The 26,649-nt window shown below is 44.2% G+C and overlaps 1 non-coding gene across 1 annotated transcript; it reads right to left on the bottom strand.

Moving 5' to 3' along the window:
• Positions 1 to 2,553: 2,553 nt before the first annotated feature.
• On the bottom strand, positions 2,554 to 2,628 carry Trnal-caa (transfer RNA leucine (anticodon CAA)). The gene has a single exon. It is a non-coding gene; the product is annotated as a tRNA-Leu (tRNA).
• Positions 2,629 to 26,649: the final 24,021 nt, after the last annotated feature.

A 26,649-nucleotide genomic window follows, 5' to 3' on the forward strand; every position in this document is an offset into this window, starting at 1 on the left:
GTCCCATGATGTACGAGCCATGTGTCGTGGAGCGCGAGGTCACGTATCAATGCTTGTAGAGCTGGACATGGGACGTAATGCGGTATCTGGTCCTCGGGCCGCAGAACACTGTTAAAATCGCCGCCCACTATGTAATGGTCCATATTGCCTTGAAAAAGTGGGGCTACCTCCTCCGAATAGAAGACCTGCCTGTCACCACGGTGCGAATTACCGGAGGGAGCGTAGACGTTAATGAGGCGGACTGCGCCAAGTGTGAGTGCGATGCCTCGCCCGTTCGGCAAGTACGTCGCGTCCGTCGCGTCTATGCCATCTCGGAGAAGGATGGCCGTTCCTCCTGCGCCATCACCTACGGGTAGGCTGTACGTGGTGTAGCCATATAGGTCTAAACGCAGCTCGGGACGGACCTCCTGGAGGAGGGCAATGTCCAAGTCTGCCGCACTGATCATGTCGTGTAACATGCGGGTCTTGACAGTGGAGTGGACACCATTTACATTGACTGTTCCCACACGGTATGACTGAGACATATCAAGTGGCGGAGGCAGTGTGCCGGTGCAAGCCCACAGTGATCTCACACACCACACAGCCATCCATCTGCATGCTGTGCATTACTGTGCCGTATGAGTCCCTGACTGGCAGAGCCCTCCGGGCTCAATGTCAGCCATGGGCTCTGGTGGAGATATCGATGTTTTCTGTGCATCATCTGCCTCCATATCGTCTGCCCAATCACCAAGAGACGATTGTGAAGTCTTTGGGGGCTGGTCGCTTTCACAGGAGCCCACATTTTGGGAGTCGACGTAATGCGCCTCGGTTTCTGGGCCACCAGAGTTAGGAGAGTGTTCCTTGTCTTCAGGCACCTTCTGGTGAATGATGCCACTGGAGTCCGTTGCAATTGTGGACGAGTCAACGAAGTCGATGTCTTCTGCCGGCTTCACATCCCTGTCCTGTTCGTCAGCTGACAATCGCCTCTTCTTGTGTCGCTTGGGTGATTTTTGCTTGCGGGTCCGAGATTCGACATCCACTGGAGGGCGGGGCTCGACACAGTCTCGGTCGCTAGGAATCCCTGTGTCCGATCCCGACAGTGACGGTGGCTGGGTGCCCACGACGCTGCGGTGGGCAGAGGTTGTAGGAACATCTGCACCGTTGGGTTGCGGCGTCGTCGACGGCGCTGACTCTCCAACGGAGCTGGCAGCGGCTTTAGGAGGTAGCAGGTGTTGATCATCCATCACATCATGTCGTGCCGCCTCCACATATGTGAGCGGGAGAGAGGTCATAGTGGATCGGTGGGGAAGTTCATTGCGGGGCACCTGAACGAGGCGACGCTGCAGACACTCAGTTCTAACATGGCCCTCCTGGCCGCAGCCCGAGCAGGTCCTCGGTTGTCCATCATATATAACAATTGCGCGGCAGCCACCAACGAAAACATATGATGGAACGTGCTTCTTAAGTTCTATGCGCACTTGTCGTACCCCGTTAAGGACAGGGTACGTTTCGAATGTGTTCCATTTCTCCTCCGTGTGGCTCAGAACTGTGCCGTATGGCCGCAGCGCATCAACGACTAGGTTGGCAGGAACTTCGAACGGTAGTTCAAAGATGCGCACGGTACGCACCCCCAGACCAGCATGGTCAACTCCTACCACGCTCACATTACCGTCCGCGTGACAGAAGCGAAAGCCGTTTGTAGATCGTTGGAGTAATCTGTCGCAGGCCGCTTCGTCAATCAGTTTGAGGTACACTGTGCTGGTTACAATAGACAGATGAATTCCTATCAGTTCTTGTGGTTCTATGTGCATGATGTCTCGTAGAAACCGTTCAATTTCATGGGCCTTCGGTCTCGTGTACGATGCGTTGAACGTTAGTTTGATTGTAGCTTTTCGATATGAGAACGCCATGTCGGGTCGGTACAGGTACTATACGGCAATACAACGACGCGACCGCGCGCTAGCGGGTAAACAACAACACCTGCGGAGCACTGCCCGGCGCGCCGAGCCCGTCCGCACGGTATCACGGCTGAAAGCCGACTGAGCTACCGAAGCACGACTCACGCCCGGTACTCATAGCTTTACTTCTGCCAGTACCTCGTCTCCTACCAAACTTTACAGAAGCTCTCCTGCGAACCTTGCAGAACTAGCACTCCTGAAAGAAAGGATATTGCGGAGACATGGCTTAGCCACAGCCTAGGGGATGTTTCCAGAATGAGATTTTCACTCTGCAGCGGAGTGTGCGCTGATATGAAACTTCCTGGCAGATTAAAACTGTGTGCCCGACCGAGACTCGAACTCGGGACCTTTGCCTTTCGCGGGTAAGTGCTCTACCAACTGAGCTACCGAAACACGACTCACGCCCGGTACTCACAGCTTTACTTCTGCCAGTACCTCGTCTCCTACCAAACTTTACAGAAGCTCTCCTGCGAACCTTGCAGAACTAACACTCCTGAAAGAAAGGATATTGCGGAGACATGGCTTAGCCACAGCCTAGGGGATGTTTCCAGAATGAGATTTTCACTCTGCAGCGGAATGTGCGCTGATATGAAACTTCCTGGCAGATTAAAACTGTGTGCCCGACCGAGACTCGAACTCGGGACCTTTGCCTTTTGCGGGCAAGTGCTCTACCAACTGAGCTACCGAAGCACGACTCACGCCCGGTACTCACAGCTGTACTTTTGCCAGTACCTCGTCTCCTACCTTCCAAACTTTACAGAAGCTCTCCTGGCTGCCTTTCACTAGCTGCGCGATTTTTTTAAGTACGAGCTACTGAGTTAATTTCTTATTCTTATTCAGAGTCAGATTACTTATGAAATTGTTCGTGAGTCATGACTTTGTTTATAACAAAGCACAGTTTAGGTAAATTTGGATTTAGAGATACTAGTTGCATTGGTACTCCAATCTCCTAAAACAGCAGACCACTTGCAAGCTCTTATTCAGATAGAAGAAACTTCGAGCCCAAAAATCTTTCTATATCCTTTGTTGGTATTAAAAATCCTATAACTCCGTCGATAGAAATACGTTATTCAGTTTCCTAGAATAATTTGGAATTGACAATAAAACAATGGCCATCATTAAGAAACTTTAACTAATACAATGTCCAAAATCAAATTTTTAAATTAAACATCAAAATCTTCCAAAATTAAAATAAGTGTGAGGCTGGGGTATTGTGTGACACCATTATCATTGAACTGCATTTTGGAGAAAATAGTACGAGAATGGAGAAAGAGCACAATGGAAGAGGAGGAAAATAAAGTCAAACTTCGAAGAATGATAGATAGCCCTGAAGTTGACTGCTTATCCTTTGCTGACGATTTAGCAATCTTGAGAGAAAACCTACAAGATACAACGAAACAGATAAATATTCTCCAAGTGGTAAAGAAAGAATTGGATTATAAATTTATTTTGAAAAAACCGTAAACTTTGCCAGTGTAAAGGTGCACCAACATATATGGAATTAAAATATGCAAAAATTTTAAAAAATCGGATTTTAAACGCATTGGAGAAATCATCCAGCCAAATGCTCTGGACACAGAAGGGAACATAAATAGAGCTAGAGGAATGGAAATGGCGTTCCGCTTAACAAAGAACATGGTTCAAATGGTTCAAATGGCTCTGAGCACTATGGGACTCAACTGCTGTGGACATAAGTCCCCTAGAACTTAGAACTACTTAAACCTAACTAACCTAAGGACTGCACACAACACCCAGCCATCACGAGGCAGAGAAAATCCCTGACCCCGCCGGGAATCAACCCGGGAACCCGGGCGTGGTAAGCGAGAACGCTACCGCACGACCACGAGATGCGGGCAGAGAACATGTACAATGAAAAATCAGTATCTATTAATACAGAACTGAAGCATTACAATGGGTTTATTATAACTGTTTCTCTTTGTATTTCAACTAACCCTGCCACTAAGACAGCCAAACTGTTAAATAATATGGGGAAGAAAGAAAGAACTCGAAAAGTTTGTGCCAAACTATGAAAATGGGATTTGGAAATTGATAAGCAACAAGAAGAAACATGAAGAAACTGAGAATGTAATAGATACAATGAGAAAGTGGAGAATTACATTATTTACAGCCACTTAAATAGAATGGATAACGAGAGGCTGACAAAAAACCTTCAAGAACAAAAATCTAAAAACCCATATTTCATGGCTGTTATAAGTTAAGAAAGATCTACACAAGTTCGCAATGCCAACAAAGACGTAGGAAACTGACGTGAATTCAGGGGGTTGCAGAAGAAAAGTCAAGGGGTTCCAGAAGAAAACACAAAAGAGGAGGGACATGGACAGACAAAAAGAGACGAACAACAGAGAGCAAGAATGAAGAAGTATTGGGCAGCAAAGAGAAAAGGGAAAAGAATATTATGATGTCATAAATCATCTGTTTCACATAGTCCTGAACTGGCCAAATTCGAATAATAACAATGTACAGAGTGTTTCAAATTAGGTGATCTCTGCAGCCTTCAAAATAATAAGTGAAATGAATATTTATTTAGATAGAAAAATCAAAAAATTACAAAGTTGTAACTACATTTTACTTACACTGACGGAAACAAATCGGAGCACCAAAAAATAATTAATGTAGAGTAATGAAATTTTGGGAATACATTTGTCTTGGTAACATATTTAACTGATTAACATTGCAAGATCACAGGTTCATGTAGGCGCGAGATAATCCATTACAAATGTAAAATGCTGGTACGTTAATAACCGGTGTAGTCGCCGGAAAGATGAATGCAAGCGTGCAACCGTGCATACATTGTATAATACAGGTGCCGGATGTCAGCTGGTGACACGAAATGGCGTTCCACGCCTGTCACACTTGGTCGGTCAATACAAGGGCGGTTAATGTTGTTTGTGGATGACGCTGGAGTTGTTGTCCGATGACGTCACATATGTGCTCGATTGGAGACAGATCTAGTGATCGAGCAGGCCAAGGCAACATGTCGGCACTCTTCCCTTGGAACACTGTTCATGAATGACAGCACAACAGGACGAATCACCAGAATGATGTACGGTTTTGCAGTCAGGGTGCTCCTGCTGTCACACAAAATCGTGTCTCAGCCCATACCTGCAGATGTAGGTCCAGTGTGTCTAGCGCTCACACAGATTGGTTGCAGGCCTTCAACTAGCCTCCTCCTAACCAACACACGGCCATCACTGGTACCGAGGCAGAACCAGATTTCCTCAGAAGATGCAACAGACCTCCACCCTGCCCTCCAATGAGATCTCCCTTGACACCCCAAAAGTCGCAAATGGAGGTGGTTTGGGATCAGTGGAATGCACGCTACAGGGCCTCTGGCTCGGAGCTGCCCTTGAGGTAACCGATTTGTAACAGTTCGTGGTGTCACAGTGGTGCCAACTGCTGCTGAAATTGCTGCTGCAGTTGCAGTACAACGCTCCAGAGCCATATACCGAACACGATGGTTTTCCCTCTCGGTAGTGACATCTGGCCGTTCACAGCCTGGTCTTCTCGCAATCGTACATTCCCGTGAACCGCTGCCAGAAATCATGTACATTGGCTACATTCCTGCCAAGTCTTTTTGCAGTATCGCAGAAGGAACATTCAGCTTCTCGTAGCCCTAATACACGACCTCGTTCAGACCCTGTGAGGTGTTGGTAGTGGCGTCTTTGCCGCTTTCTTGAGTGACATCAACTGGCCACGTCCAGTTACAAAAGTAACTAGCGTTCACGGTCGTAACAGCGTGCATTTAAAGCAAACATGATTTGCGTTGTCCCAGTGGCACTACTAGCGTCACACTTAAGCGCCTGCCAACTTCCGTTTATGTTGCACAACTGCTATTGGTGTTAGGATTTTTTCCATCAGTGTATTTATTTTCCAGAGAACTACACCAAAAAGTTACATCTTTTTACAAAGAACATTATTTTTTGTGTCAAATAGCTCACGTACGAGGGCAGTTCAATAAGTAATGCAACACATTTTTTTTCTCGGCCAATTTTGGTTGAAAAAACCGGAAATTTATTGTGGAATATTTTCAAACATTCCCGCTTCGTCTCGTATAGTTTCATTGACTTCCGACAGGTGGCAGCGCTGTACAGAGCTGTTAAAATGGCGTCTGTAACGGATGTGCGTCGCAAACAACGGGCAGTGATCGAGTTTCTTTTGGCGGAAAACCAGGGCATCTCAGATATTCATAGGCGCTTGCAGAATGTCTACGGTGATCTGGCAGTGGACAAAAGCACGGTGAGTCGTTGGGCAAAGCGTGTGTCATCATCGCCGCAAGGTCAAGCAAGACTGTCTGATCTCCCGCGTGCGGGCCGGCCGTGCACAGCTGTGACTCCTGCAATGGCGGAGCGTGCGAACACACTCGTTCGAGATGATCGACGGATCACCATCAAACAACTCAGTGCTCAACTTGACATCTCTGTTGGTAGTGCTGTCACAATTGTTCACCAGTTGGGATATTCAAAGGTTTGTTCCCGCTGGGTCCCTCGTTGTCTAACCGAACACCATAAAGAGCAAAGGAGAACCATCTGTGCGGAATTGCTTGCTCGTCATGTGGCTGAGGGTGACAATTTCTTGTCAAAGATTGTTACAGGCGATGAAACATGGGTTCATCACTTCGAACCTGAAACAAAACGGCAATCAATGGAGTGGCGCCACACCCACTCCCCTACCAAGAAAAAGTTTAAAGCCATACCCTCAGCCGGTAAAGTCATGGTTACAGTCTTCTGGGACGCTGAAGGGGTTATTCTGTTCGATGTCCTTCCCCATGGTCAAACGATCAACTGTGAAGTGTATTGTGCTACTCTTCAGAAATTGAAGAAACGACTTCAGCGTGTTCGTAGGCACAAAAATCAGAACGAACTTCTTCTTCTTCATGACAACGCAAGACCTCACACAAGTCTTCGCACCCGAGAGGAGCTCACAAAACTCCAGTGGACTGTTCTTCCTCATGCACCCTACAGCCCCGATCTCGCACCGTCGGATTTCCATATGTTTGGCCCAATGAAGGACGCAATCCGTGGGAGGCACTACGCGGATGATGAAGAAGTTATTGATGCAGTACGACGTTGGCTCCGACATCGACCAGTGGAATGGTACCGTGCAGGCATACAGGCCCTCATTTCAAGGTGGCGTAAGGCCGTAGCATTGAATGGAGATTACGTTGAAAAATAGTGTTGTGTAGCTAAAAGATTGGGGAATAACCTGGTGTATTTCAATGCTGAATAAAACAACCCCTGTTTCAGAAAAAAATGTGTTGCATTACTTATTGAACTGCCCTCGTATTTAAACAAACTGTATAAAAATTAATTTAGATCAAATTTCTATCTATTTTGATTAGGGATCTACAAGGATACTAATAGGAGTTTAGCCAACAACGCCCCTTCTTCTGCATTAGAGCCTATGATGATGACCCACCAATGGCAGCCACAAGAATTTTAACCGTTCCTCCCACTTCTCCAGCACAAACGCGAGAAAACTCCCCCTTTATAAGAGAACGCGACACCGGTCTCTGACAGTGTTGTAGCAATAGTGGACACCGGAACATCCTGAAGAAGATCCCAGCAGAGGGGTCGAAACGTCGATTATTTTAGAAGGAAATACGACGCGGTCTAACAACGCAGAAGATTTTAACTTTATAAAACCTAGTTGACAGCCGGCCGCCACACAGACTAAGTCTCGTGTTTCACTTAAGACGCAAATAAATCAGGCCACTGTGGAGTACGCTCCGTGTGCCGCAATGGCGGTTGAAAATTAAATGTTCCTCAAAGTTGTGTCAATAATTTAACAATTTGCAAATTGTGCAACCCACACTGAGGATGAATAACTTTACTAAGACACAATGTGGTGCGTCTCAGCGAAGTTCAACAACTCTCGTGTTTTTATTCACAGATCTGCTTGGCATTAGGCCACTGAGCAGGCTAGAAGACGTAATTTTGATTTGCAAAATGTTTCATACAGCCGAGAAACGATAGATACAATATCTCAGGGGGAGGGGGGAAGGGGTTGGGGAGTTAATTGAAGAGTAATTAACGAAACGGGACCAGTTGTGTCCCATCCTTCGTGCCCGAACAATCCGCCACCAATCTCGTCTGTTTTTCCGTGAAACATACATAGATTACTACATAAACTGCATAAAAGGTAAGGAGAAAAGGTAGTGGCTTCGATTAATGACGTAATCAACACAAATATCTAGATATAAGTAACATTTATCCAGCAAAAAGTAATTGCTGTCACACTTTAAGTCTGCACAGCTCAAGAGGTTACTAACAAGAGACGGACGATTTTACAGGAACAAAGTAAGAGAGTGGCTTTGCATTAACCACCTCTGCAACTTCTAGAAGTGTCGCTATGTTAAATGCAATCTTTGAACACTCTCCAAAGAAGTTTATCACAAACTTTTTTTTTTTTTTTTTTTTTTTTTTTTTTTTTACGAACGAGTCATCCTTTTCTTACTACACATCATTACATTATTAATTTCGAGAGAAATATTAGGGCAAACTAAAAATAATAAAATGAAATACTTCACCACGATTCCGCTTTCTGTCTGGCCATCTGCGAGGTCTGGCAACACTGTAGGTTTCTGGAGTGTTATCTTCCGCTCGATCTATTAGAGCGCTTTATCTGCTCGTGGTGCAGTGGTAACCGTCACAGAACGTAAACAACACGAAGTCACGAGTTCAACTCCATTCTTTCCTTTACTTCTTTAAACCATATTTCGGCTCTCAGCTAAAGCTACCAGCCTTGTAGGACCCAAAAGATTGCTTCACTCGGTAACCCATCACCAACGGGAAAAATTTATAGAAACATTTCAGCGAATCATCGCCCTGCAGCAGCTACCGGTCACTGGTGACCTAACATCACGTGCCGTCCGACCAAAATGCGGCGCAGTCCGCCTTTGACATGATTCTGCTATACGATAGTTTGACTTCCCATGCGAAATAACTTCGTAAAATCGAGCAAACACGGCGCAGTGACACATCACACACCGATAGCTGTCAGTTCAGTTATTATCTTGTTTGAAGTGCTAGTATTTGTCTTACATACTTGAAACTTACGAACGTTGTTGAAATTCCTGTGCTAGCGGGACACAAGTAAGAATCAAAATTCTCAAGCTTTTAACGAAAAACCTCCTTTGATTTAATTTAGATCGGCTGAAGACCACATCCAAAATCCAAGGAACAAGGCCTAAGCAAGGATTTGAGGTACAGGAGTTCTTCTGGACGTTTCACTTCTTTAGAAAAAGATTTTTTATCTTCAGTATAAATAGGCTGTAAGCCTTACCTTAAATTTTTCGTACAGAACTCGGCTGAAGGCCTCACATTAATCAAGAACAGTGTTACGGCTTAAGGCCGAGACAAAGATTTTCAAAACTTAATATAAATAGGCTGAAAACGCGGCTGAAGGCCGCATATCAACAAAACAATTTAACGGCTTTAGGCCTAGGAAGAAGAGCCTTCAATTTCAAAAGGCTGAAGGCCTTAGCTTAAAATATTTCGTGTAAAACTCCGCTAAAGGCCTCATACTAAAGAGTAACAATATTATGACTTAAGGGCAAGACAAGGATTTTGAATTTTTAATTTAAGAGGGATTAAAACTCGGCTGAAGGCCACACACCATGCAGAAAACAATTTTGAGGCTTAAGGCCTAAAGTTACAGGGTTATACATACAAAATCAAATAGGGGTAATGCAGGAGTAGGTTTAATAATGAATAAAAAAAATAGGAGTGCAGGTTAGTACAGCATAGTGAACGCATTATTGTGGCCAAGATAGACACGAAGCCCACGCCTACTACAGTAGTACAAGTTTATATGCCAACTAGCTCTGCAGATGATGAAGAAATTGATGAAATGTATGACGAGATAAAAGAAATTATTCAGGTAGTGAAGGGAGACGAAAATTTAATAGTCATGGGTGACTGGAATTCGTCAGTAGGAAAAGGGAGAGAAGGAAACATAGTAGGTGAATATGGATTGGGGGGAAGAAATGAAAGAGGAAGCCGCCTTGTAGAATTTTGCACAGAGCATAACTTAATCATAGCTAACACTTGGTTCAAGAATCATAAAAGAAGGTTCTATACATAGAAGAATCCTGGAGATACTAAAAGGTATCAGATAGATTATATAATGGTAAGACAGACATTTAGGAACCAGGTTTTAAATTGTAAAACATTTCCAGGAGCAGATGTGGATTCTGACCACAATCTATTGGTTATGAACTGCAGATTGAAACTGAAGAAACTGCAAAAAGGTGGGAATTTAAGGAGATGGGACCTGGATAAACTGAAAAAACCAGAGGTTGTAGAGAGTTTCAGGAAGAGCATAAGGGAACAATTGACAGGAATGGGGGAAAGAAATACAGTAGAAGAAGAATGGGTAGCTCTGAGAGATGAAGTAGTGAAGGCAGCAGAGGATCAAGTAGGTAAAAAGACGAGGTCTAATAGAAATCCTTGGGTAACAGAAGAAATATTGAATTTAATTGATAAAAGGAGAAAATATAAAAATGCAGTAAATGAAGCAGGCAAAAAGGAATACAAACGTCTCAAAAATGAGATCGACAGGAAGTGCAAAATGGCTAAGCAGGGATTGCTAGAGGACAAATGTAAGGATGTAGAGGCTTGTCTCACTAGGGGTAAGATAGATACGGCCTACAGGAAAATTAAAGAGACCTTTGAAGAGAAGAGAACCACTTGTATGAATATCAAGAGCCTTGATGGCAACCCAGTTCTAAGCAAAGAAGGGAAGGCAGAAAGGTGGAAGGAGTATATAGAGGGTTTATACAAGGGCGATGTACTTGAGGACAATATTATGGAAATGGAAGAGGATGTAGATGAAGATGAAATGGGAGATAAGATACTGCGTGAAGAGTTTGACAGAGCACTGAAAGACCTGAGTCGAAACAAGGCCCCGGGAGTAGACAACATTCCATTAGAACTACTGATGGCCTTGGGAGAACCAGTCATGACAAAACTCTACCATCTGGTGAGCAAGATGTATGAGACAGGCGAAATACCCACAGACTTCAAGAAGAATATAATAATTCCAATCCCAAAGCAAGCAGGTGTTGACAGATGTGAAAATTAGCGAACTATCAGTTTAATAAGTCACAGCTGCAAAATACTAACGCGAATTCTTTACAGACGAATGGAAAAACTGGTAGAAGCGGACCTCGGGGAAGATCAGTTTGGATTCGGTAGAAATGTTGGAACACGTGAGGCAATACTAACCTTACGACTTATCTTAGAAGAAAGATTAAGAAAAGGCAAACCTACGTTTCTAGCATTTGTAGACTTAGAGAAAGCTTTTGACAACGTTAACTGGAATACTCTCTTTCAAATTCTGAAGGTGGCAGGGGTAAAATACAGGGAGCGAAAGGCTATTTACAATTTGTACAGAAACCAGATGGCAGTTATAAGAGTCGAGGGGCATGAAAGGGAAGCAGTGGTTGGGAAGGGAGCGAGACAGGGTTGTAGCCTCTCCCCGATGTTATTCAATCTGTATATTGAGCAAGCAGTAAAAGAAACAAAAGAAAAATTCGGAGTAGGTATTAAAATTCATGGAGAAGAAGTAAAAACTTTGAGGTTCGCCGATGACATTGTAATTCTGTCAGAGACAGCAAAGGACTTGGAAGAGCAGTTGAACGGAATGGACAGTGTCTTGAAAGGAGGATATAAGATGAACATCAACAAAAGCAAAACGAGGATAATGGAATGTAGTCAAATTAAATCGGGTGATGCTGAGGGGATTAGATTAGGAAATGAGACTTAAAGTAGTAAAGGAGTTTTGCTATTTAGGGAGTAAAATAACTGATGATGGTCGAAGTAGAGAAGATATAAAATGTAGACTGGCAATGGCAAGGAAATCGTTTCTGAAGAAGAGAAATTTGTTAACATCGAGTATAGATTTTAAGTGTCAGGAAGTCGTTTCTGAAAGTATTTGTATGGAGTGTAGCCATGTATGGAAGTGAAACATGGACGATAACCAGTTTGGACAAGAAGAGAATAGAAGCTTTCGAAATGTGGTGCTACAGAAGAATGCTGAAGATAAGGTGGGTAGATCACGTAACTAATGAGGAGGTATTGAATAGGATTGGGGAGAAGAGAAGTTTGTGGCACAACTTGACTAGAAGAAGGGATCGGTTGGTAGGACATGTTCTGAGGCATCAAGGGATCACCAATTTAGTATTGGAGGGCAGCGCGGAGGGTAAAAATCGTAGAGGGAGACCAAGAGATGAATACACTAAGCAGATTCAGAATGATGTAGGTTGCAGTAGGTACTGGGAGATGAAGAAGCTTGCACAGGATAGAGTAGCATGGAGAGCTGCATCAAACCAGTCTCAGGACTGAAGACCACAACAACAACAACAAGGTCTAAAGGGAAGAGCTTCTAAATTTCAACTAAAATGGGCTAAAGGCTTTATTCTAAAATGCTCCACATAACTCTCGGCTGAAGGCCACATACGAAACCCAAACAATCTCACGGCTTAAAGCCCAGACAAAGAAATTTCCAATTTTTAATTTAAGCTGGAAAACTCGGTTGAAGGCCACATAAAAAGTAGAAAATATTTCTTACGGCTTAAGGCCTAGACAAAATTTTTCAACTTTTGATTTGAAAAGGTTGAAAATTCGGCTGAAGGCTACACACCAACTTAAAACCAATTTACGGCTTAATTTTAATAAGCAGAATCTCGGCTGAAGGCCACACAGCGTACTTAAGACTAAAAAGGAAATCGCTATGTAAAACAAATGGAGCGGCGCTCAGAAAGTTCCATGGATCGACCTGGGAAGGTAACACTAACGCACGTTTAGGTGAGACAGGCAGCCAGACCGACAATCTCTTAATCGTAAGGCAACGCAACCAAAGGACTGTTCACGTCCGATCGACAATCTGGCCGATTTCCAACGGTCAGATCCAGCTGCACAGATATTGGAAAATATCGGCCAATGAAGAGTAAACCAAGATACCAATAACGTCACCAAGATCAAGGCATCAAACACCACTCAAGACAAGTTTAAAAGAATATCGAAAACACAAGTCACAACCGTCAAGTCACTACGGGAGGCTGCAGATTCTAGGCAACAAAACACAAGACTTGTTGTCACACGCGTCAACGACTGAGGAAACAACAATCCACAAATAACGAACAAATCGAAACAGTCGAGTTTTTAGAACAGATAACTGTTACTCAGCTTGAGGATTCTGCTTCGGAGGAAAGCTTAAAGTCGCTCACACAGCTAGTGCCTCCAATTGCAACAGCGCGTGCCCGCCGCCAAAGCCCCGGCCTGGCTTCGCGCTGTGGAGATTGCGTCGCTGCTCAGTTCCAACGAACCAACAAGGTCCAACCACATCCCAACTGGGAAAATGGTGTTCGTGCCTAGGATCCGAGACGTCGTCGACTGAGACGACCGGCCAAGCAAACGACCAACGGCAGCCCGCTTTCGCCGACAGCGGTCCCGGCGAATACTAACACCATACGGACCCGACCGTTGCTGGCTGCCAAATCTTCCCCGACTGATACTGGTGTCAGTGCTCAGCAGACCACATGTCGCCATCCGACGACCAGCCGACCGACCGACCAACGGCCTTCTGTCTGCGTCGACCACGATCCCGGCGCGTACTTGCACTGTGCGGACTTGCCTGCTACTGACTACCAACTCGTCCAACCGCCGAGTAACGACGAACCCGACTCAGTCTACAACCCAAAAGCGACTGAGACTCAGAGCCAACTGACTAACATGCGACTGCCTGCCTTCCGACTGACTCTGCCGACTCACTGCACCGACTCACTCCACCCTCCGTCCACCGACTCAGTCTTTTCTGTCAGAGCAGAACTCGGAAATACTCGCGGTCGCTCCACAGATAATAACACGAACCAACTGTCGATAACGGACAGCGAAGGTGAGCAAGGATAGTGGTGCCAGAAGACATTAACAAAAGATTTTAAAAAATATATACTCGCCGTTTCAGAATTGCAGGAAGGACAGGTCACAATCGTGAGCCACGCACGGCTCCGCTGTTTAAGTGTTGTAAAATATAGTCGCAGCTGGAATAAAGACTCTGTTTGCTTTGCATTTAACAGAAGAGTACTGCGGAGACAGTTCGAAGCATTTTTATCGTGTCTTGGGCAAGTACTTTTGCACGAATCACGTCAGAAAACGATTTTCTTGTTCGACTGTTGACCAGTCTGGGATCCTTACCAAGGAGCAATGATAGAACAGATAGATCCAACGAACAGCGACACGTTTCGTCAGAAGATCGTTTAGTCCGCTCGAGGTCCTTACAGAGATGCTCAAAACTCAAGTAGCAGACGCTACAAGAGAGGCGTTACGCTTCACAGAGATTTACTATTGAAATTTCGAGAGAGCACTTTCCGGGAAGAGTTGAAAAATATATTACTCCTTCCCACATACATCCCGCGAAATCACCACGACGAGAAAATTCGAGAATTTGAGCTAATGCGGAGGCTTACCGACAATCTTTCTTCCCACGCGCCATTCGGCAGTAGAACAGGGAAGTATCCTCCACCACACACCATAACGTAGCTTGTGGAGTACGATGTAGATGTATATTCCAGATCTTAAACTTATTTACAGGCTATTTTTTGGTCTGCGCGTTATAAATTTGTGTTATCTCTGAGAAACTTGAGCCTGTTGCTTCTTAGTCAAATGTTCAATTTGTTGTTGAATGGAAGACAAACACACACAAGCATTTCATGTTCAACCTAAAGAAGTCTCTCACATTTCTTGGTTTTGATGATGATCAGTGCCGAAAATCCCAGCTCGCACAAAGAGGTAGTGGAAAACTGCAACAGAGTTTTAACTGCTTTCACTACTACTACTCAGTACTCTTTCTTCGCTAACATCCAAAACTTAAGTAGCAGTTCACCATAACTCAGTTGAAATGCTCTGTCTGTCTGATGTTCCGGGAGCTGCTGTGTTTCCTCCAAACAAAGGCCAGTGATGGATTTTTGAGACATACGATACGGATTGCGCCCCCATTCCTATTTGTCGACAGTGATAGAGGGAAAATGTTGTGCCACGTTATTCTCAAGAACCATGAGGTGTTTAAACTCAGTTTGTAGGCTATGTCACTATGCGGATCTACCTCAAAAGTAAGATCCCCCCCCCCTCGCTCGTCACATGTGATTTCCCCATTATAAGTTCTTTTTAAGAACTCGTCGAGTTTATACTTGACATCAGCGCAGTTTCCTCTTTTCCTTGCATACTCTTGTTTGGTTAATTTAAACGGCGAAAAGTATGAGACACTTAGGCTACCTGTGCACACCACTCCTCGTCACTTAACACAGCTACAAAATCTGGTTTTTCGACGTTAAACATATTTGCTAACTCTTCTCTTACTTCAAAAAGTCCGTCGAGGACTCCACCTTTTGATAACCAGTATGCGGGACCAAAGTGTAATTTCGAGATCCCGCTTTATGACACATGTGTTTCAGAAGTCTTGTCTTAAGATCCTTAGACATAACGAAATTTATAGTGTTATTCTAAAACACTTTTAAGTTATGTTTCAATAGTTTTCATCACCAGAGCCTCACGGTGTATGAAACAATGAGTTGAAATACGGTTGAGAAATCTTGTTTCAGCCTTGCAACAAATCCTTTGAATCTTCCCGTCATTGCTGGCGCATTGTCTATGCAAACGGAAAGAGAACTTTATCAGAATAACCCGTTTTATTCCAAGGTACTGGGTACTGGGTACGTCTGAAACAGCTGACGTTGAGAGAAGTGCAATACACAAAAGGAACTGACCAATAATCGAGTCCTCATCAAAAAATCTCATGTAACTCAGTAACTGACATTAATTATGTATATCAGTTGACTCTTCGTGCTGTACTGAAAATACGGTAGTCACTTAGCTTAGCTTTTCATTGGCACTGCATTGGGTGTCTGAAAACATATCATACATTTTCCGGGAAATTGTATCGTTTGACAATGGGCCCAAAGGTATTTCCTTCACGGAGCCGACGCCTAACATCGATTTCACTATTTCCTTACATGCAGGAAAAATTACGTCCTCGGCAGTAGTATGGGATTGTATTTTCTCGCTACTATTTCGGCAACTTAATAACCAGCCACTTGTGGTCTTTTTTTTTCAGAAATACTTGCTCACCGTATCAAAGCTTTGGTTTGCTTTTCTGCTGACGAAATCAATCAAATAAAACAGTTCTTATTCTCTCCACATAAATGACCATACTGGCTACTGAAATTTTCTAGAGACCACTGGCTCTGCTTAGTATTTGTCCGCACGACATGAACAGTTTCCAGATCCCTGAACATAAATCCAAAATTTAAATAATTCTCTTGCTACTTAGGAAATGTTCCCGTAGGTTGCACTGCTTTCGCAAGACACGTCTGGAATCGGTTGGCTCTAATTTTCGTTATTGTTATTTGTTTCTGTCACTCAATTTGTAATACTAACTGTCCAACAGATAGTACTGTAGCGGAAAAAGCCAAATACAACACTATACTGCGCTGTTACTTGTTGTTGTTGTTGTTGTTGTGGTCTTCAGTCCTGAGACTGGTTTGATGCAGCTCTCCATGCTACTCTATCCTGTGCAAGCTTCTTCATCTCCCAGTACCTACTGCAACCTACATCCTTCTGAATCTGCTTAGTGTATTCATCCCTTGGTCTCCCTCTACGATTTTTACCCTCCACGCTGCCCTCCAATGCTACATTTGTGATCCCTTGATGCCTCAGAACATGTCCTACCAACCGGTCCCTTCTTCTCATCAAGGTGTGCCACAAACTGCTCTTCTCCCCAATTCTATTCAATACCTCCTCATTAGTTATGTGATCTGCCCACCTAATCTTCAGCATTCTTCTGTAGCACCACATTTCGAAAGCTTCTATTCTCTTCCTGTCCAAACTAGTTATTGTCCATGTTTCACTTCCATACATGGTTACACTCCATACAAATACTTTCAGAAAAGACTTCCTGACATTTAAATCTATACTCGATGTTAACAAATTTCTCTTCTTCAGAAACGCTTTCCTTGCCATTGCCAGTCTACATTTTATATCTTCTTTACTTCGACCATCATCAGTTATTTTGTCCCCAAATAGCAAAACTCCTTTACTACTTGAAGCGTCTCATTTCCTAATCTAATTCCCTCAGAATTACCCGACTTAATTCGACTGCATTCCTTTATCCTCGTTTTGCTTTTGTTGATGTTCATCTTATATCCTCCCTTCAAGACACAATCCATTCCGTTCAACTGCTCTTCCAAGTCCTTTTCTGTCTCTGACAGAATTACAATCTCATCGGCGAACCTCAAAGTTTTTATTTCTTCTCCATGGATTTTAATACCTACTCCGAATTTTTCTTTTGTTTCCTTTACTGCTTGCTCAATATACAGATTGAATAACATTGGGGAGAGGCTACAACCCTGTCTCACTCACTTCCCAACCACTGCTTCCCTTTCATGCCCCTCGACTCTTATAACTGCCATCTGCTTTCTGTACAAATTGTAAATAGCCTTTCGCTCCCTGTATTTTACCCCTGCCACCTTTAGAATTTGAAAGAGAGTATTCCAGTCAACACTGTCAAAAGCTTTCTCCAAGTCTACAAATGCTAGAAACGTAGGTTTGCCTTTTCTTAATCTTTCTTCTAAGATAAGTCGTAAGGTCAGTATTGCCTCACGTGTTCCAATATTTCTACGGAATCCAAACTGATCTTCCCCGAGGTCGGTTTCTATCAGTTTTTCCATTCGTCTGTAAATAATTCGCGTTAGAACGAGTAATTTTCTAACTTGGCCCTGAGATACGTTTTAACAAATAACGAGATGTAAACATCGTTCATTTTTATTTTATATTAATTTCAAGTTTAAAAGGATGTCAACTACTAGTTGACACTGTCGTTTTCGCTCGAGAAATTATGCAAGTGCCTTATTTCCAGAAAGCATTTGAATTAGCTAATCTAACCAAAACATCCTCCAAAGCAACTGGAAGTCAACTAAAACTGCTGTTTTTCCAAGAAATCAAGGTTGACACTGGAGGTAGAGGATATCTAAGTTTGTTCCTCAGAAAAATTGTAGTTTTTCTGGACACGGCGTTTAAGCAGTCGACTTTTATCCATCTAACACGTTTTGACACCTGTAACAAACTTATCATCTGAATTCGTGAAAAATAATTTGCCCAGCCGTCGACTAAATTTTGCTATGGCCACTGGCTGTTGACAGAAAAAGAAAGTTCCAAGTCACATATAAGGATTTTGTTTTAAGCCTAACTGCCAACCAAAAGAGCCTTCAGACACAAAAAGTAACCATTCAAGTGGCCACGTCTGAGGCCTACAATAAAGAATCTAAATCTGTAAACTGTTCCAGTTCAAACACAACTTAATATCGCTGCGCAAGACGAAAGTTCGACCTTGCCATAAAAATCAACGAAACAGTTACTCCAGTAAGGCTAGATGAGCGCTGTCGGAGACCACGTAAGCGCCTGGGATGCCGATGACGTGAAGACTTCCAGGGATCGAAGTGTCGGTGACCAGAGGACGGCGCCTCGGCAGCTACCAGGAGCGGCTCACTCGATGTGAACACCTCTCGTGCTTCGGCGCGGGCCTGTATAGTACGCCCGCTTCAGGATACATTGCTGACTATGTACCGTCACGTGGTGTGCGGAAGGAAGTAGAACCGTAGATATCGCGATCTCTGGTGGCGAATATCAGGCCGCCTAGTGACCGGCGATGAGTGTGTACTAAGGGGACCGGCAAAGCTAACCCCTACTCCGTCCGAGGCCCGCTTCGCAGATCCGTTCTGCAGGTAGTCTGTAATTCAGGCGCTCGGCGTAGAGACATTAAATTTCATGAGACGTAAGTACATTTTTATTACTTTCTTAATCTCGCAGACCTCTTTTCGTCGAAAATAACTGCCATCAGAGATCTTTGTTACGTGCTAGCAATTTCATGCAGATGTTTTTCAGATGAGCGTTTCTTCTCTTGAACGCCGCTACGGAATTTTGTAAACTGGCTTTACCTGACTCATTACAATTTCATGTGTAAATGTACATTTACCAGCTCTCTCCTTCCGTGGTGAAAACTTTTCTTAAGCCTCTATGCTTCTATGGATCTCGCGTTCTGTTGCACGTGGTGTGCCATCAGAGGCGCTACTGGGACAAGGCAAATCACACGGTGGAATTGCATCGCTCTTAAGATCTCGTTTGACCGGTAAATTTACCAATCCCGAACGTATGCCTCTAACGTAGTCAGCTTCTGTGGAATAATGAGTGCATATTCTTGAATTGCAACATTCACAGTGTGTTTTCTACTGAATTTTCACAGCCAAATCTTCTGCAGGCTTGCTCCTGGGAGAATGGTAGCCCACAGCAGGTGAACCTGGCATCGGTTGCACTCACTGTAAGCACTCTCTGCGGAAAGTAACTAAGCAAAAACGACAACACTCACGAAATTAAACAGCTTCCAACACACAAATATGTAGTCGAAATGTTCCTCTCTGAAGTAATGCGCACAACGTCTAAAAAGCAGTTTCCTTCCACGCAGCGTTTACTACACTCCTTTGGTACAACGTGCCGTCAACAAAAAAATGTTGATAAGCACTGATCTAGAATCATCTTTTAATATTGGTTCTTGAAAACTTGTTAGTAGGCTTTTGCAGGATAGCTGATGACCATCCTCAATCGTCTACCAGTTCAGATTTTTCACGCGAATCCATGACCATTCGAACCACCCATGCAGACTGACCTACACTGATGAGCTAAAATATTATGACTTCCCGCTTAACATCATGATGGTTCACGCTTGAAACACAACATAGCAGTGATTCGACAAGTCGTTGGTAGGTTTCCAGAGTTAAGTGATACCCGATATACAGGGTGGTCCATTGATCGTGACCGGGCCAAATATCTCACGAAATAAGAATCAAACGAAAAAATTACAAAGAACGAATCTCGTCTGGCTTGAAGGGGGAAACCAGATGGAGCTATGGTTGGCCCGACAGATGGTGCTGCCATAGGTCAAACGGATATCAACTTCGTTTTTTTTAATAGGAATTTTTTATTACATTTTTACAATTTTTACAATTTTAATAGGAATTTTTTATTAGATATTCGTGTAGTACGTAAAGAAATATGAATGTTTTAGTTGGACCACTTTTTTCGCTTAGTGATACATGGCGCTCTAATAGTCACAAACATATGGGTCAAAATTTTATACGAACAGTTGGTAACAGGTAGGTTTTTTAAATTAAAATACTGAACGTAGGTACGTTTGAACATTTTATTTCTGTTGTTCCAATGTGATACATGTACCTTTGTCAACTTATCATTTCTGAGAACGCATGCTGTTACAGCGTGATTACCTGTAAATACCACATGAATGCAATAAATGCTCAAAATGATGTCCGTCTACCTCAATGCATTTGGCAATACGTGTAACGACATTCCTCTCAACAGCGAGTAGTTCGCCTTCCGTAATGTTCGCACATGCATTGACAATGCGCTGACGCACGTTGTCAGGCGTTGTCGGTGGATCACGATAGCAAATATCCTTCAACTTTCCCCACAGATAGAAATGCGGGGAGGTCAGATCCGGTGAACGTGCGGGCCATGGTATGGTGCTTCGGCGACCAATCATCCTGTCATGAAATATGCTATTCAATACCGCTTCCACTGCACGCTAGCTATGTGCCGGACATCCATCATGTTGGAAGTACATCGCGATTCTGTCATGCGGTGAAACATCTTGTAGTAAGATCGGTAGAACATTACGTAGGAAATCAACATACATTGCACCATTTATATGGCCATCGATAAAATGGGGGCCAATTATCCTTCATACCATAATGCCGCAGCATACATTAACCCGCCAAGGTCGCTGACGTTCCACTTGTCGCAGCCATCGTGGATTTTCCGTTGCCCAATAGTGCATATTAAGCCGGTTTACGTTACAGCTGTAGGTGAACGACGCTTCGTCGCTAAATAGAACGCGTGCAAAAAATCTGTCATCGTCCCGTAATTTCTCTTGTGCCCAGTGGCAGAACTGTGCACGACGTTCAAAGCCATGCAATTCCTGGTGCGTAGAAATATGTTACGGGTGCAATCGATGTTGATGTAGCATTCTCAACACCGACTTTTTGATATTCTCGATTCTCGCGCAATTTGTCTGCTACTGATGTGCGGATTAGCCGCGACAGCAGCTAAAACACCTACTTGGGCATCATCATTTGTTGCAGGTCGTGGTTGACTTTTCACATGTGGCTGAACACTTCCTGTTTCCTTAAATAACGTAACTATCCGCCGAACGGTCCGGACCCTCGGATGATGTCCAGCATACCGAGCAGCATACACAGCACACGCCCGTTGGGCATATTGATCACAATAGCCATACATCAACACGATATCGACCTTTTCCGCAATTGGTAATCGGTCCATTTTAACACGGTTAATGTATCACGAAGCAAATACCGTCCGCACTGACTGAATGTTACGTGATACCACGTACTTATACGTTTGTGACTATCACAGAGCCATCTATCACAAAGTGAAAAAAGTGCTGCAAGTAAAACATTGATGTTCCTTTACGTACTACAGGGATATGTAATAAAAAATGGGGGTTCCTATTTTTAAAAAAACGCTGTTGATATCCGTTTGACCTGTGGCAGCGCCATCTAGCGGGCGAACCATAGCGCCATCTGGTTTCCCCCTTCAAGCTAGACGAGTTTCGTTCATTGTAGTTTTTTCGTTTGATTCTTATTTCGTGAGCTATTCGGCCCAGTCACCATCAATGGACCACCTTGTATACGCACAGGTCACGCAATTCCGTCAATTATGGATTAGAAGTTTGTGGGCGCAGAGCTGGTGCCCGGTAGCGTACAAGAATTGTTCCATCGGTTTCAGATTCGGTGAACATGGTGGCCAAGACGTTGACGTCTTCGAACCACTATAGTACGATTCTGACCTTGTGACACTGTCATTTATCCTGCTGGCAGGTACCATCGCCGTCGGGGAAGACATCGAGCATGAAGGGATGCACGCGGTTTTCAATGATATTCATATAATCAACATCTGTCATTACTACACAGATCCCATAGAATATCAGACGAATGTCCCCCACTGCATATACTGCCCCCACCAGCGTGCGGCCGTGACCCAATGGGTGTCTCGAGCACCTGTAAGGTGGAGTATCTGGACAACGCCATCGACCTAGTGTTACAAGAGACGTAATTTATATGACTAGGTGACACCTTCCCATTTATCCACGATCCCTTGCCTCTTGCAATTGTAATTAACTATCTGATTGTTTTTCTACTATTTTCCTTGTTTTTAATTACAATAAACTTTCATTTTACAACTACACGACGAAGTAGTGGGGGGGGGGGGGGTTGAGTAGCCTGTTCTTAACATCTGATCTTCCTTGTTCCCTTGCACTTCCTTCTACTGTTCAACAACTTCTCTCGTTTCGTCTACCAACTCAGGCGATATTGAACTGAGTCAATGTTGTTGTTGTTGTTGTGGTCTTCAGTCCTGAGACTGGTTTGATGCAGCTCTCTAAAGTTGCATGCCCTCGTTAAAAATTACGGCTGTAGTTTCCCCTTGCTTTCAGCCGTTCGCAGTACCAGCACAGCAAGGTCGTTTTGGTACTGAGTCAATATTTATTCTTATTTGGAACACCTACCAACATATTTGGTATAAGGTATAAAGGTATAAAATGCCGAAAGTGAATCTTCTGCTTTTATTTTTGCTATTTCATGCAAATGCTATAGCGCTATTTTTCCTGATGTTTCTTTTCCTGGCACCATAGCACCTTTTTTATTCTAGCTGATTGTTTTAGAAAAAAATGTAGCACGTGGCTTGCGCATAGTAAGATAAATCACATCGTTAATTACAACTGTAGGAGACACGGGATCGTGGATAAATGGAAAGGTGTCACCTAGTCAGATAAATTACTTTTCTTGAAACAGTAGGCCGCCTTCCAGGCGAACAGTGGTAACTGTAATTCCGCATGGAAGAGGTATTCCCTCTTTTAAATCCTTTCTTCCTCGTTGAAATCTTTACGAAAAGCTGCAATATTGATTCCATGCCACCCGAGTATTGGTGCTAATAGAGGTCTTGCATCTGCCATTCTTGCTGTGATATTAGTTCGAATTTCGTTTCCATGCTGCACTTTTTGCAACAGTTTTTCGGTCCACCCAGGAGCGCCAACAGGTTTCCATGTCAGTACGGGCTGAGCATTATCCCCGCACATGTAAATGTGAAATTTTTATGATATCGTTATTTGCTCATCATTTTCTCCTGTTACTTTCTACAGCGCATTTTTAACTCCTGGTCAATGTTATGAACATAAACAGGCTAACAGTTTAAAGATAGTAAAAGACTTATTTACATTCATAGATGTTTCCTTTTTCCGGCACTTACCACTTACATTGTTTCCTGTTGGCCCCGTATAAGACCTATTCTTCATTTTTTACGTGACGTGTTTAGTGTCCCTTTATGACACTTATGGCACAACAATTCATTCTGTTAAAGTTGGCACGAAAAAACAATGCACGTGACTCTAGGAAAAAGCAACAAAATTGTTCATAATGTTATTGTACATGTTGAAAATAAACTGATAGTTCATCTGCTTATTGTCATTGTCCCGTCACCTGCTGTTGTGAACTTGTACCAGTATGGGCATTGCAAAAAAAAAAAATTATTAATTTTCATCGATATTCTGCCAACCGTAATGACCATTTGTGAAATATCGAGAGTGGTGTGTCGATTATTTAGATTCTTTATTGAAAGTAAATGAAAATATAAAAGTATACTTTCCAGTTGTTTCTGAAAATGTTGAAAGATATTCTAACTACAAGCACGTGTTGTCCGACAACAGCTGTTTCCCCTCTCTCGAGGGCCTTTGCATATTAACTGTCATACTGTGCGATAGCTCTAAGATGATTATATAACAATTTCCGTACAACTTCATTAATGATAATTCTTAAAGAGAAGCAGAGAGATTTTAAATTAATTACCCTTTTTGTAATTTCACTTCTAAACTTCTACAAAGTTTTTCATTACTATAGTTCAGTGGCTTTAAAACGTTTAGATCCTCGGCTCCCTTGACCTGAACATAAATACCCACGGCTCCTTTCGCCCATGTCCGAATCGAAGGGGGGTTAAATGATTTTTTTTCCAAAAATGAAAACTAATAACAACAGTTATTTCTTAATTAACTGTAGATGCAACAAATTTTAATCAACTTTTAATGATATTACATCTTAGTCTTGCAACGAAATTAATGGAAAGGATGAGTTTGCTTCTTCATCATTAGTTCTGCTAATATCGCCGTAGGCAGGGCCGGCTTAAGGCCCAAGAGACACAACTGAGCGTCAGAAGCGCCCCTAGTGCAAAATTTGTACACAGGATGTGTCATAGTTAGTAGTGGAAATAACACATTTCCACGCTCACTCGACTTAGACTTATTTTTAAAGATCTTACTAAATAGCCGAGGAACAGCAACTAATAAGCGGAGGTGCACCAAATGATACATCGCTTTTGCGGAAAAAAGAATGGGGGCCGAATGATATATCGCTTGTGTGGAAATATGTTCTCGACCTGAGCATGGGCACAACAATGGAAATTGCCACTCACATCTCTTTCTCCACAATCATTCGCGATCTATATTTCGTGTTGATGATGGTCAATGCTGACGAACCTGTTGTGTCTATTTCAGAAAGCATAGACACAATGAGGTAGCTAGGTGCACGCTAAACTAACGCAGACGGGCTTGAAGTTCTGGAACATGAGACTTATTAATGAATAAGAGGAAAAGTACGTAGATGCGTTTAATACTTATCTTTATTCTCTTGTTGGAATACATCTCTCTTGAATATTAGTACGCTATAAGCACTGATACAAATGGCGCCTTGCTAGGTAGTAGCTATGGACTAAGCTGAAGGCTATTCAATCTGTCTCTCGGCAAATGAGAGGAAAGCTTCGTACGTCTGGTCGCAAGCTATGTAGTCCGTACAACTGGGGCGAGGTCTAGTTCGTGTCTTGTGACCTGCCATGTGGTGGCGCTAGGTTTGCGATTACACAGTGGCGACACGCGGGTCCGACATGTACTACAGGACCGCGGCCGATTTAAGTTACCACCTAGCAAGTGTGGTGTCTGGCGGTGACACCACATTCCTCCCCCGCAAATCGGCGAACGGTCGTGAGATAAGGCTTCCGCCCGCCGTGGGGAGGACCCCATGTTGACGTATGCGATGAGGTGGGGAGCCTAACAACAGGCGAGGCTGTGCCACCCGCACCCGGCCATTCGGTCCGAGGGGAGCTAGGAAACGCCTGCAAACCTAGTCCAGGGTGCACGTCAACATGAGGTGTATGCGCACGTAATGAGACAAGAGGGGCCGAAGGGTCGACCTCCATGTGGTCGGAGCACCCGACGGGCGAAGACGACATCTGGTCCGGAGCGGGCAAGAGGTCCATGGCGGAGGACGGCTGGTCACGGGAAGCGAGCGGCGGCGCGTGACCCAGGGAGGCGCCAGGCGGCTGCAGCGAAGCGTCCGCTGCGGGCGGCGCCGGCGGCGGCTGCGGCGGCGGCGGCGCGACGCCATGAGGCAAAATGGAAGGCAGCGTCGGTAACACCTGGGGATGAGGCGAGCCAGTAGATGGGTCCCCAGGGCGCTGACCTGACGGCACCGTCGCTGAAAGCAGACGGGGAGCGGCAGAACCCAGGCGACGACAGAGGCGCAGCTGATTGAGATGCCGACGCACCTCACCAGAGGCCCCCAATACCAAATACATCGCGCGGCCGAGGCAGCGAAGAATGCGCCCTGCGAGCCAACGCTGTGAACCGCGATAGTTGCGATAATAGACAACGTCGCCAGGAGCAAAAGCAGGAGTCTGCCGCTGCACAGGAACCTGATGCGGCGGATGCAGCAGAGACATCAGGGTGCGATGAGAACGACCATGAAGCAACTCAGCCGGCGAGCGACCATCTCGGGGCTGAGAGCGATACGAAGACAAAAAGAGCAACAAAGCGTCCTCCCGAGAATGCGACTCTTTCAACTTCAACATCTGTGACTTGAAAGTCCGGACCAATCGTTCCGCGGCACCGTTGGACTGAGGCGAAAACGGCGCGGATGTCAGATGTTGAATACCATTGGCCTGGCAGAATGACTGAAATTCTGCGGACATGAATTGTGGGCCATTGTCGGAAACAATAGTCTGCGGAAGACCCTCAATGCAAAAGATAGCAGACAAGGCTTGGATTGTGGCAGAAGACGTCGTGGAAGACATCCGGACAACAAAAGGAAAATTACTGAAAGCATCGACCACAATCAACCATCGAGCATTCCAGAATGGACCAGCAAAATCGATATGCAAGCGTTGCCAAGGGGAAGTGGCTTTCGGCCATGCAAAGAATTTACGCGGCGGTGCGGATTGTTGTTCGGCACACGCCACGCAAGAGGAGCACATAGTCGTAATCGCAGCATCGATTCCGAACCAAGTACAGTGCTGACGAGCAAGTTGTTTCGTTCGCACTATACCCCAATGTCCTTGGTGAAGAAGCTTTAAGACAGAGGACTGTAACGATCGTGGGACCACGACTCGGGATTGATCATTATCGGAACGCAACAACAAAACACCACGTCGTACGAAAAGTCTCTCCTTGTGAGCAAAAAAAACGGCGAACCAGAGGATCCTCGATCCGTGACTTTGACAAGGGCCATTGCGTA

Source organism: Schistocerca nitens, chromosome 4, assembly GCF_023898315.1.
Source record: "Schistocerca nitens isolate TAMUIC-IGC-003100 chromosome 4, iqSchNite1.1, whole genome shotgun sequence".
In the NCBI taxonomy this organism is placed as follows: domain Eukaryota; kingdom Metazoa; phylum Arthropoda; class Insecta; order Orthoptera; family Acrididae; genus Schistocerca; species Schistocerca nitens.